At 43.6% G+C, this 11,689-nt stretch overlaps 1 non-coding gene across 1 annotated transcript; it reads right to left on the bottom strand.

Annotated features, from left to right (window-relative positions):
- Nucleotides 1-8,445: 8,445 nt before the first annotated feature.
- TRNAF-GAA (transfer RNA phenylalanine (anticodon GAA)) lies at nucleotides 8,446-8,519 on the bottom strand. The gene has a single exon. It is a non-coding gene; the product is annotated as a tRNA-Phe (tRNA).
- Between the last annotated feature and the right edge of the window lie 3,170 nt (nucleotides 8,520-11,689).

An 11,689-nucleotide genomic window follows, 5' to 3' on the forward strand; every position in this document is an offset into this window, starting at 1 on the left:
AGCAACATTAAAGAGTTTTGTTCCCCTGGTTGAATCTCCACCAGTGCTTGGTTTGGGTATGTGGGACTTTCAAAGATATTATCCTTGGATGAATATGATGTGTATTCTTCTTCCACATAGCCTGGGTTTACCAATTCTCTACACACATTTGAATTGTCATAGTCGACAACCCTCACAGGAGCAGTCCCTGGAGCAGGAGGTTGAGCACCAAGAACAGGTCGTGCTTGTTCTTGTGTCATCGGTGGCTTACGTTCAAAACTAGTATACTGTTGATACATTTGTGGAGCCACTCCACCCCTCGGCTGCTCACGTTCCTGTCTCATTCTCGCAATGCGAGTACATTCCTGTGTGGTATGAGTAAAGTTCCAAGCACAGGCTTGGCACCACTTCTTTGTGGGTTGGTTTGTGACTAGAGGAGAAAAGGTATTACAGTCCTCTGTTTTATGGTCACCGCCACATGCTCCACAAAGATGAGGACCTGTAGGAAGTATACTCCTCATTCTCTGCTGCTGTTGTTGTGGCTGCATGGGTGGACGATAGGTCTGTCCCAATCTCCTTAGTACTAGGTTGGCTATTTGGTCTGGATTTACTAGTGCGCTAGACCCTGAACTTTGATCATCACCCCACTGATTTCTAGGTTTCACCTCAGGGCCAGAACCATCCTGGAACTTGAAGTTATCGGTGAAATCCATAGCATCATGGCAACACTCATTGAAACTTGTATGTTTCTTAGCATAGAGATGTGTATGCAGTGTCGAATTTTTGAGGCCTTTTAAGAAGAGAGAAATTAATCGACTTTGGGCGGGCTTCTCATCTTCTGGGCAACGATTAATGTACTGCTTCATTCTATTTACACAGTCTCTAACACTCTCATTCTCTCCTTGCTTGAAAGAGTAGATATGCGCTACTGTGTCATGTTGAATTCCCATCAAGGAAAAAGCAGCAATGAATCTCTCTTCCAAAACTCGTAAAGAAGTTTTGTCAGAAGCCTCTAATGCCTGAAACCAAGCCAGGGCTTTTCCTTCAAGAGTGAGTCCAAATCCTTCAATTTGAGTATGCTTGTCAGCAACTTGCTCAGCTCGAACTGCTTGCCTAAAAGCTGCTACATGGTCGTATGGATCTCCCGACCCTTCATATTTCTTTACCAATTTCTGAAGAGTTGATGGCCTTACTTGTCGTGAATACTCATCATAGGGCCTACGGCCTCTTACCCTTAGTGGGAATTGTTCCTCTCTTTGGAAAGATGGTACACATGTTTCCAAAATTGGTGTGGGTACCCTATTACCGGCCTCACCAAACCCTTCCAAAGATCTTGTCACCCTCATTTCAGGAGGTGCACTTATAGGAGGCCGAGTTGGCTCTCTTCTCATCCGATTGTCATAGTGGAAAAGATGTTGTTGTGGTGGTGTGACCTGTGGTCGCACATTTGGTGTAGGACGATATCGTGGTGCTAGAGTTGGGCTACTAGCAGAGGTCCACTTAGATGTTGAGGGTCCCTCTCTAGTGAACTCTCGTAGGGGAGGAGCAACAGTTTCTCCAAGAAAGGCTGTCTCTCCTGGTTTGGCTGTATTTGTTGATAACACTTCCATAAATAATGGTTGTCCTTTCCACGTGAGTTCCCGAATCTCCTTCCAATCTAAGGTTCGGTATTCATTGGCCCATTTATCAACTATTCTGTTCATGTGTCCTGCACGCTTCTCAACTACCACCACATAAGCTAGAGGAAGATCCAGCTCTGGCGATTTAGTTGTGGCATAGTATCCCTCTAACGAATCCTTATAGACCTCTTGAAGTGGGTCATCCTGTAAAACCTTTGTCACAGGAATTTGTCGTACAAACTCCCATTGGCATTCAGCCCCCTGATCCAGTTTGCTCTTGCCTTTCCTATCCCTTTCCAAATTTAGATCTACAAGAAGTAAATCATCTATGGATGGCTTTGAGGACTGGGCATTGGATGGTCCAGGCATGTCTGGCTCGATGAGCCAGTCATCTCTAGACTCCCTTGCTCTGGAAAGTTCTGATAAATCTAAGAACTCGGTTTTAGAGAGCTCCCCTAATTTGTCTACCTTTTCTGGATGGTAGGTGACTTCGTAGCGAACACCATCTCCACCCATGTACATGTTACCCTGGTCATTGACTAGAGGTGCTCTATCAAGTTCTGAGAATATGTCGGCTATCTTAACAAGATACCGTTGTTGTGGGTCCCTAAAGATCTCAGCTCCTTGAGCATTTGTGTAGACATATTGGAGTCTCACATTGAATGTTAACCCCATGGTATCGGCTTCAAATGGATTAAAGGATCGTGTGGGTGTCCTATTTTGGGCTACGGGATAACTAGTTGATGGCACTAGATCGTCCATGGACAATGAACTAGTTGTTCTGGAGGAAAGGGTATCGGATTGGGATTCAGTAAGGGTTTCAGCAATATCTGCCAAATTGCCTACCGATTGGGTCCCACTTTCCTGCGTAGGTACTCGAGAAGGTGCCCTAGACTCTACAAGACGTCCCGACCGCAAGTGCATAAGGTCAAATTTTGTTTTGGGTTTTTATGTGTTTCTGTTTCGTTTGTTTTTGGTTTTTGTGTTTTGTTTTTTTTTAATAAAAATATATATATATATATGTATATATATATATATATATTTTTCCCTACCTAACCCCTAAAGGCAACTAAAAAGAATATGTGTAGTGTACTATCTACCCTATTTTTTTTTATTATTTATTTTTTAAATGTTTTTTTTAAATGATTTTATGTTTTTATGATTTTTACTTTTTTTTTAACACAAAAATTATGAATCACAATAAAAAATACTAATTATGCACAAAGTTAAAAAATTTAAAAAAATGCAAGTTAAACTAATTATGCAAAAAATTAAAGAATGAAGAATTACAAATTATGCAAAAAATAGACTCCTAAAAAATCAAAAAATTTTCTTTTGTCTTCTTTTGTTTTTTCCTCCCTTTGTTGGTTTTTATTGTTTGTTTTTTTTTTAACTAATAAATGTTGTGCCTAATTGTAAAAAATATAAATCTACTAATTATGCATGCAATTACAAAAATTCTATAAAAATAAAAATGCAAGATACTTAACTTATGCAAAATTTTAAATGATGAACAATGATTTCAAAATATAAAAATTGTTTTTTTTTCTTTTGTTTTGTTTTGTTTTGTTTTGTTTTGTTTTTTTTAATAACCAAAAGTTAAAACAATGCAAATTACTCTAATTATGCTAAAAATTATAGAAATGAAAAAATAAAAAATATGCACACAATATGGACTCCTAAAAAAAAATAAAAAGAATTTTTTTTATTTTATTTTTTTATTATTTTTTAATATATTTTTTTAATCTCTTTTTTCTTTTTCTTTTTTAATCTCTTTTTTTTTTAAAAAAAAAATTTAATTGTTTTTTTTAAATCTTTTTTTCTCTTTTTTTTTAAAATAAAAAAAAATATTTTTTTTTGTTTTTGTCTTATTTAAAAATACAAAAGAGCATTGAAAAATTAATTAAAAAACAAAAAAATAAAAAATAAAAAAAAAGAAAAATACCACCTACCTTATCCCTCGCCGCTCGGCTTCTCTCGCTCCCGGATTTGTCGCCGGCGCGCACGTGCGTTCCACTTGCTCCGCTTTAGATGCCGCCTCACCTTCTTCTGCTCGCGCTTCCTATTGCCAGTCTCCACACCAACTCTCCACGCCAACGCCGACGCTTCAGCTGCTACCCGCCTCTGCAGGCCACGCCAGCTGCTGCAGCTGCTGCCGTCAACACTGCTGCCACTCTGCGCTCTTGCCTTTGCTCTGCTGTCGGCTATGCCAACGCCGCCCAGCAGCGCCTCCTTTGCTATGCTTTCTTCTCTCGCCTTGATCTTTACTTAGGTGCCGACCATTGTACTCTGTAGTCCACGCTCTCTTGCACTCTTTCGCTGCAGTCAGCAGCACCACTTCCTTCTGCAAACGACGTTCTCTCCCTTGGCTTCATTGCAGTCGGCACTAGCCTCCTTTTCTCTGCTTACTACAGTCGGCATTCCTTTCCTCCACCACGGCTTCACTGCTGCGAACAGCTACCTCTCCAAACTCGCTGTTACCAGCAACAACTGCCAGCATCAAAACCAACCAAAGCAACACCTACCCCTCACCGCATCCAGAGGCGGCAACCATTGCCGACCATTTCGCCTCAAAGCTGCCATGTCAGTATATAAAATATATATATTTATATATATATTTTGTTTTAAAAGCCACCTTCGTTGTCATCTACACGCCGGCTACGTATATAGATATATATATATATATATATATATATATATATATATCTAGTGTTTGGCCGCCTACACTTAGCTTTTCAGCTGGCCGCCTCACAGCCACATGAAATAGATATATATATATGTATATATATATCTATTTCTTTCTTTGATATGCTTGATGGAAGCGCCTCCCCACACCACAACAACACAATCAAAACAATAGAAGAAAGGTCGCCTTTTACGCTTTCAACCTACCTCTCTCCTCTCTTCCTTAAGCGGACTTCATGCTTGGGAGTCTATGGAGCTTGCATAAGCTATGGAAGAGCTTAGCAATGCACCTCTTTTCTTTTTTCTTTTTTTACTAATCACGTGTTAACGAAGAGCATGAAAGAATGAAATGACAAAAAACAATGAAGGTAAGCATAATGAACGGTACTTGAAAAGCAATAAACAATAAAACATAAAAAAAACAATGCGGGAGAAACCTCAACCGCTCAATGGTTTACCTTATCCACTCACACCGGGATCACACACCCAAACTTAACCTAATCACTCAATGGTTTTGCAACCAAAAGAGGAAATAGTGGTGGTTTCCACACACTCTCAACCGGATTTGAGTCTTCTCCCCGGCAACGGCGCCAATGGAGAGACGGAAAACTCTCTCTCTTGTAGTAAGAGGAGTACGATCCACACTAAGCTCACTCCAATGGGATTTGCATCCCTTTCGGAGCTAGGGATTCGACCCGTACCGGTGCACAAGAGCTTATCCACAAATGGAGAGAATGCTCATGGCTACCATCACTTGACACTAGACTAAGCATGCACACAAGCTCAACTTGTCCTCATTCCTACACACCCCTTCATTCACAAATACAAGCAAGAGGAATACAATCACTATGCACTCAAGCAAAGAGAAAGACCTCACTCCACTCCTATCTTCCTACAAGCATGCATACATTCAAGCATCAAGCTTCCATGAAAGCTTCAAATCAATCCATGTACTCAAAAATGAAATACTAAAAGCATGCATAAGAGTAAAATGATTAGAGTAGAGGATGAGAATGACTCATGACATTGCTAATGATTCAATGAAGAGATTTATCTCATACAAAGATGTAGATGGGGTGAGAGAAGAGTCTTCACCTCTATGGAGAAGAGGGAGAGTAGGTCTCTCAAAGGAGCTCTTGCATGAACTAAGCCCAAAGTGTGTCTAAGCTCTCAAATGAGCCACCTTTTATACAAAAATTCTAGGACTCCCATAAGTCCCCATGTGGGATTATTATCAAACCCTCTCCCACATTCATCTACAAAGTGGAACTCTTTTCAAGAGCCCTAAGTATCGTTTTTGTTGCATCCTGGTATTGATCTTCATTTGCAAGCAACAACAGGGTTGACTTGATCGGATTGAGTGGTGCCTTTATTTACCTACCGTGGTTGTAGCCGCGTGCAACCTATCATAATAAAGGTGGTATTTTGGCTGATGCACATTTCAGATGCTGCTAGGTGGCTTGGAACTGAATCATCGAGGAAGTTAACCGGATCAGAGGGACCCATAAAGCCTTTTTTACCTCTTAGACTGTAAACTATTTCTTGCTCTCGATCGAAGAGCCTCTGGGGCCGACCGGTCTTAAAATCACTTGCTGAATCCCATCATCTTGATTTGGTCACGTTGATCATTACCTATCGAGGTGTCGCGTAGCCGACCCATGGGATGACCGAACGGATTGTGAATTAGCTCGACCGAAAGGCGGCCCGGGGAGCGATGCGAAAAGAGAATGCATGCGTGTCATAGACAGGACTCCCTGCTTGTCGGTTTGGGCAGCTGTTGAGCTTGATTTATGGCTGTCCCTTCATTCAATAAGTCAATGGTTAACCCAGGGGGGGAGAGGGGACCAATCTTGGAGGAATTGGAACCACCACCATAAGTCCCAATAAGCAGAGAGTGGCCGAAGGCCGGGGAGGAATAGGGTCGGGAGTTGCGATCAACTACAGCCTTGTACCATCCCGAATCATGTGGAGGAATTGCTTTATCCCACTTCATGAGAGAAAGCTATTAGCAGAACGAATTAAATCTTAACCAATGAAGCAATGCACTCGCCAAAAAGAGTGATAAGCTAAAGAAACGAAAAAGTCAGCTGATAACACATAACATTTATTCCCCGCCTTAGGCACTCACAACAAGCCCAGTCATGACACCCGTTGGTTGGCATTTTTAGGATAGCGATTCCCTACCCACTCATGACGGGACGAAAAGATATTCTCACCCTGAAAATGATTTTCCTCTTTCTTATTCTCACTCTTGAAATTGTCAAAATTCCTATATTACTAAACGAGAAAATCACGTATTATAGAGAAGACGAACGTGACAGGAGCCCTCCTCGAGTCCCGAGATTTGGTGCTTATCAGCACGCACCAAATCCCGGTCTTTCGTATGAAGTCCAAAGTTTTCTTCTTTCCCGCCTCTATCGTAGAAAATTTCGAAACCAAGGAAAATTCCGAAACCAAGGTTCTGGGACTCGACCCAACGGCCCGGTCTTAGGTTCAAAGTGGCCATTCCATTAACCCATATTTTTCCAACCATCAGAAAGAAGCGTTTTTCCTAGAGCTTCTGATTGATTGAAACAGAAAATAAACGCCTCACTTTTTGAGTTATAAATAGACTTTTCGATGCAAGAAACACCAAAGGTTTAGTTAAAGGGTCGTGGTGATGGGTAGAAGATTCTTACTAAGTATCCTATCTATGGCGCTGCTATCGCAGAGTGAGGCTATACTCGGCTTGGGATGGGTTTAGCCGCTCATCCCGATGTAACAAAGCCACACTGAGGGCGCTGTACCATATCCCCCGTGTAGCTGCCCCGTCCTATTATGTCTGCCACCACAGAAGGGAGTGCCATTTGATTGGGGCCAGATTCTATATGATCCAAGGTCCATATTAGATATAACAGTAAGATTGGGTGGATCAGTGCTATAATGGCTATGTTGGTATTTCTGCAACACGAAGGCAAGCTTATCACTCGCCCGTGTCTGTGGTACACTTCTAACTTCGATAAGAAGCAATAGTTGTTGGCCACGGGAACTGATAACACCAATGTGTGTGATCCTTTGAGATCGAACGCAATGAAGTTAAAACTCACTATTCACATCCTTGGAACGACAGATCCTCTGGCCAGCAGAGCGCTTCTTATGCCTAACTTTTAAGGGGAAAGGGAAGTTGTTTTCTGAAATACGAATAAACAAACCCCGAAGCTTTTCTTCGAGCTTCTCCCGTTTGGAACATTCGATTCGTAGCTCTTCTCCGAGCTCATGTAGCTTCCGCAGCTTTTCTTTGAGCTTCTCATGTTTGGAACGTTCGGTTCGTAGATCTTCTTCGATCTTATGTAGCTTCTGTTCTAAGGCACTGATTTGGTTGTGCTAGCGGTTCATTGCCAGGGCTCAAGGCCAACTCCTGATTGTCCATATATCGCTTTAGATCATAGAACATACTCAAAGGTGAACTGATTTGGGTTTTCGGTTCGCTCTCATCTGGTATTGATGGCTTGTCAGTCCCATTGATTGGCTTGCCAGCCCCAGGCGTGCCTGGCCTTCGCCCTTTGACTCGTGATTTTGGCGCCTCCTCGATTGGCAGGGTTTTAGGTTCGCTCTCCTCTAGCATTGATGGCTGCGAAGTGATCGGAAGGGTTTCCGGTTCTCTTTTATCTTCAACCTTTTTAGGTAAAGTATCCACCCATCTACCGTATTCATCAACCACGAGGTTTCTTTTGGTTGACGGGTCAATACCCAGATTTAACATGATCTTTGCACGGTAAACACAGAGTTGTGGCCAATTGACACGGAAGTTGGCTGAGACAGTGCATTTAGTTACTCGACCGATGTCCTTATATTGTTCCATGAACCATTTCAGGTCGACCTTATCCTTGGCCAACATCCCCTTTGTTTTACGGACTACGTTTGAGCCTTCTAAATCTGGCTGTCCACCACACTTTACTTGTAGCGAAATTTCGTATCTTTGGACGACAAAGAGAATTTGGTTTTGCATTATTCTCGAGCTACCCGCCCGGAGCAGGTAAGCCACACCATTTGCTCAGGGTTGGTGCTAAGATCGGACAGATAGAGAGCTCTGTGGCTCTAGCTCAAAGAGGTTTCATAAGCTGCGGTTTTAGTTGTATCTAGCACATAATTGTCCAGAGATTTGAACCTAATAATTCGCGACTGTTTAGGAGTGGACTTGAACCACTGACCTAAGGATTTTCAGTCCTTTTCTCTAACCAACTGAGCTACCTAAACCGTGAGAAGAGTCACTACCAACTATTACGTAGTCATCATAACCCTCTTTGATTGCCAAAGAAGCAGCCAATTCATTTTGCATCTTCTAGCAATTGGAGATCGTATGCGCTACGCACTGTGGGTTCGAATCCCAGCTTTTTCATATCCTTGTGGGTTTGGGGCACTTTTACCCTTCCCTGGGTCCAGGCTCAGTAGTTCGGCTTTGCTCTCAAAACCTTTCTTTAGGCCTAGTTGTTCGGATAAATTCGTATCCTCATCTGGATACGAACCCTGCCGGCCTTGGTCTCTTCTCCATAAGCCGAACCACCAACGTCAAGGCGAGATCACATTGGTCCAGTCCCCGGAAGCCCAGTGGAAGGGTGAGGTAAGGTGCATCCACTCAGATAGCATGGGGAGGTCGAATGACTGCGGCCATGTCAATCCGCCGCTAGCAATTGTCTAGCTTCTGTTACCAACTGAAACCCCCACCGGTTTCATTTCATCGGGAACCCTTTGATGGGTTCACCGTCTTCTGACTTTACCTACTAGATAATAGATAACCGGTTTACCTACTAGATAATAGATAAGATGAATGATTTGGAGTAGCCACTAGAAGAGATCTTTACCTACTAGATAAGTAGCGTTAATCGCGCCGATAAGTAGTACGATCCGGACAGAGTACTGAAAGACTAGATAAGTCGCGCTAATCGCTAAAGACTAGAGCGGGTTACTCCAAATGATCTGCACCTTACAAGATGCTTAAGCCACCACCTGCAACGCTAGATAAGTATGCGAGAAGCCATTCGGCCGATAAGTATGCAGCCAGACCGATAAGTATGCAGTCGGGACCGTCCCGAACCCCACCCCGATAAGCAGTTGGTTACGATACTGTTCCATCGTCGAAAAAGGGGTGCTATTCTCACCAATTGTTCCCGGTTCACCTCGTGAGGTTACTTCCCATTCTTAAGGATGGATTATTATACGATAATCTTCGTTTGCTTTTTTACTGGTAAAGAAGGAAAAAGTTTCTGGCCGATACCAGATTTGCATCTGAAGGCAATAGCATATACGATTTGAAACCCGGGGTCCGGGCTATCGAACCACGTCTCCCGAAAATTATCAGTACATATGGCAGAAAACGCTTTTCACATATCGAGGTCAGAATGGGATCGGGTGTTCCGCGTCTTACTAGGATGCCCGGACGGAACGAACACGCTTGATTAATGAACAAAAGAGTGCTAACGACAAAAGCACCGAACAGAGAAAGTGCAAATACAGCTGGTACAACGCCTTTGATCGTTCAATCGCTACCAACCCCACAAGGAGGTCATCAATTCGCAGGTGGTTATTAAGTAAAAGGTGTAATATGAATGGCTACGCTTTTTTGAATATTCATGGATTATTATACGATAATCTTTGTTTGCTTTTTTACTGCGCCAAAACCACCGTAAAGAAGAGAAAGCTATGAATACAAGAGAGAATCTCACGAACACATGGGAATGGAACGCATGAAAGAGCTCATTTCTTTTTCAGGTAGTACTTGTTTCAAAGGTGCAGTTCTGGGGAAGGGCGTTGGGGTGGCCATCACGCGTGAAGAGCACGTTACGACCCGTTGGCCCCAAGCTCCATGGTGGGTAAGCGGTAAACCCAACTCCACCCACCCGAAGGACAGTAAGGGCATTAAGACCGAAGTTGGTGTAGCGCTAGCCAGAGCGTAAGTCAACGAGTCCCGTTATAGGCTCCCCTCCGGCGGCGGGGCATGCACGGGGAGATGCATGGGCGCAGCTACTGGGATCATGGTATGCCAGGTTCCTGTCGTGGTAGGAAGTAGCGGCCCTCTACCATCCTCAAGATGTGGCTACGCCATCGTATTTATACGTACAGTTAAGAGTCTAGGGGGCGAAATGGCTGGAGCACGGGAAAATAACGATCTCCGCCAGAGCTTTTGGGGATTTCCTCAAGGCTCCGCGATCTTTTGCAAACCCCATGTCCAATATCGTATGGCAGATACTAGTTGTATGGCGGGTATTAAGGGAAGCAGAAGCTTTCACTGAAGGGTAGAGATTCGATGGGTTAAGAATGAGCTAGGGGAACATACAAACCTTTGTCGCATTGTGAGTGACCCCAATGTCGTTCGGGCAGCTTATGAGCGCCCCAGGTCAACCCCTGAGAATTTGGCTCCAGGCGGAGACGAAGGAAGGGAACCCCAGAGTTTTCTGGCAAAACCGGAGTGGTTAAACCCCCGAATCTTTGATCGATGGGTTAATGAGACTTGCCAAGCTATTCGGGATGAAAGTTTCGAGGGAGTTCAACCCGCTCGACGTGTCGTGATATCAGAGCCTGAGAAAACTGGAAGGCCGCAACGCATAACTTCACCGAGGGACAGGTCGTGTAGGAAGCTGTTCGAATAGCTCCAGAAGGCGTATATGAAAGTACCTTAAAGGATTACTCGCATGGGTTCGGGCCGAACAGAGGGTGTCACATGGGACTGGAGTTCATAACAAAAAAATGGACAAGCATCTCTTGGTTGTTAGAGCTCGACATCGAGAAAGGTTACGATTCCATTGATTAGAACATCCCTAAGTCTTCCATTGAACGAAGGATGGAAGATCCTGGGTTCATGCTTCTGCTAGACCGTCTTTCTGAGGCGAGTCTAATGGGGGGTGAGCGAGGAAGGCCTAACCCGAATGAAGGAGTACCGCAGGGGAGTATCGTTTCGCCCCCTCTATGTAACATCCACCCCCATGAGCTAGACGTGTTCATTGATTCATTGGTTAGACAATATGACACTACCAAGACCTGTAAGCTCCGCAGAAGGAATAGGGCATATCCCCGCTTTGAAGCCAATCAGCATATTATGAAACTCCCTCCCTGGAAGGGAATATCGATCGTAGTTATGGCCAAGAGGGCGGCTAGAAAGGCGGGCATCTCCCCGTTCAAGGACCCCAAATCCATTCGGGTGAAATACGTGCGTTACGCAGACGACTCATTGCCAGGAATTGCCGGTTACGTGAATTTGGTGAGAGGGATTTGGGACAAAATTACCGAATTCTTGTGAAATCAGCTACGGTTAGAGGTAAGCATGGCGACTAGAGCAAAGCATATTGCTTTTGGAAAAGCTACCTTTTTTGGGTATGCATATTAAGGTGCCCTCGATCAAGAATTGGCCTTGAATCTCCTCGAAACAATGC

Source organism: Cibotium barometz, chromosome 4 (genome assembly GCF_041138505.1).
Source record: "Cibotium barometz isolate CiBa-2024 chromosome 4, ASM4113850v1, whole genome shotgun sequence".
In the NCBI taxonomy this organism is placed as follows: domain Eukaryota; kingdom Viridiplantae; phylum Streptophyta; class Polypodiopsida; order Cyatheales; family Cibotiaceae; genus Cibotium; species Cibotium barometz.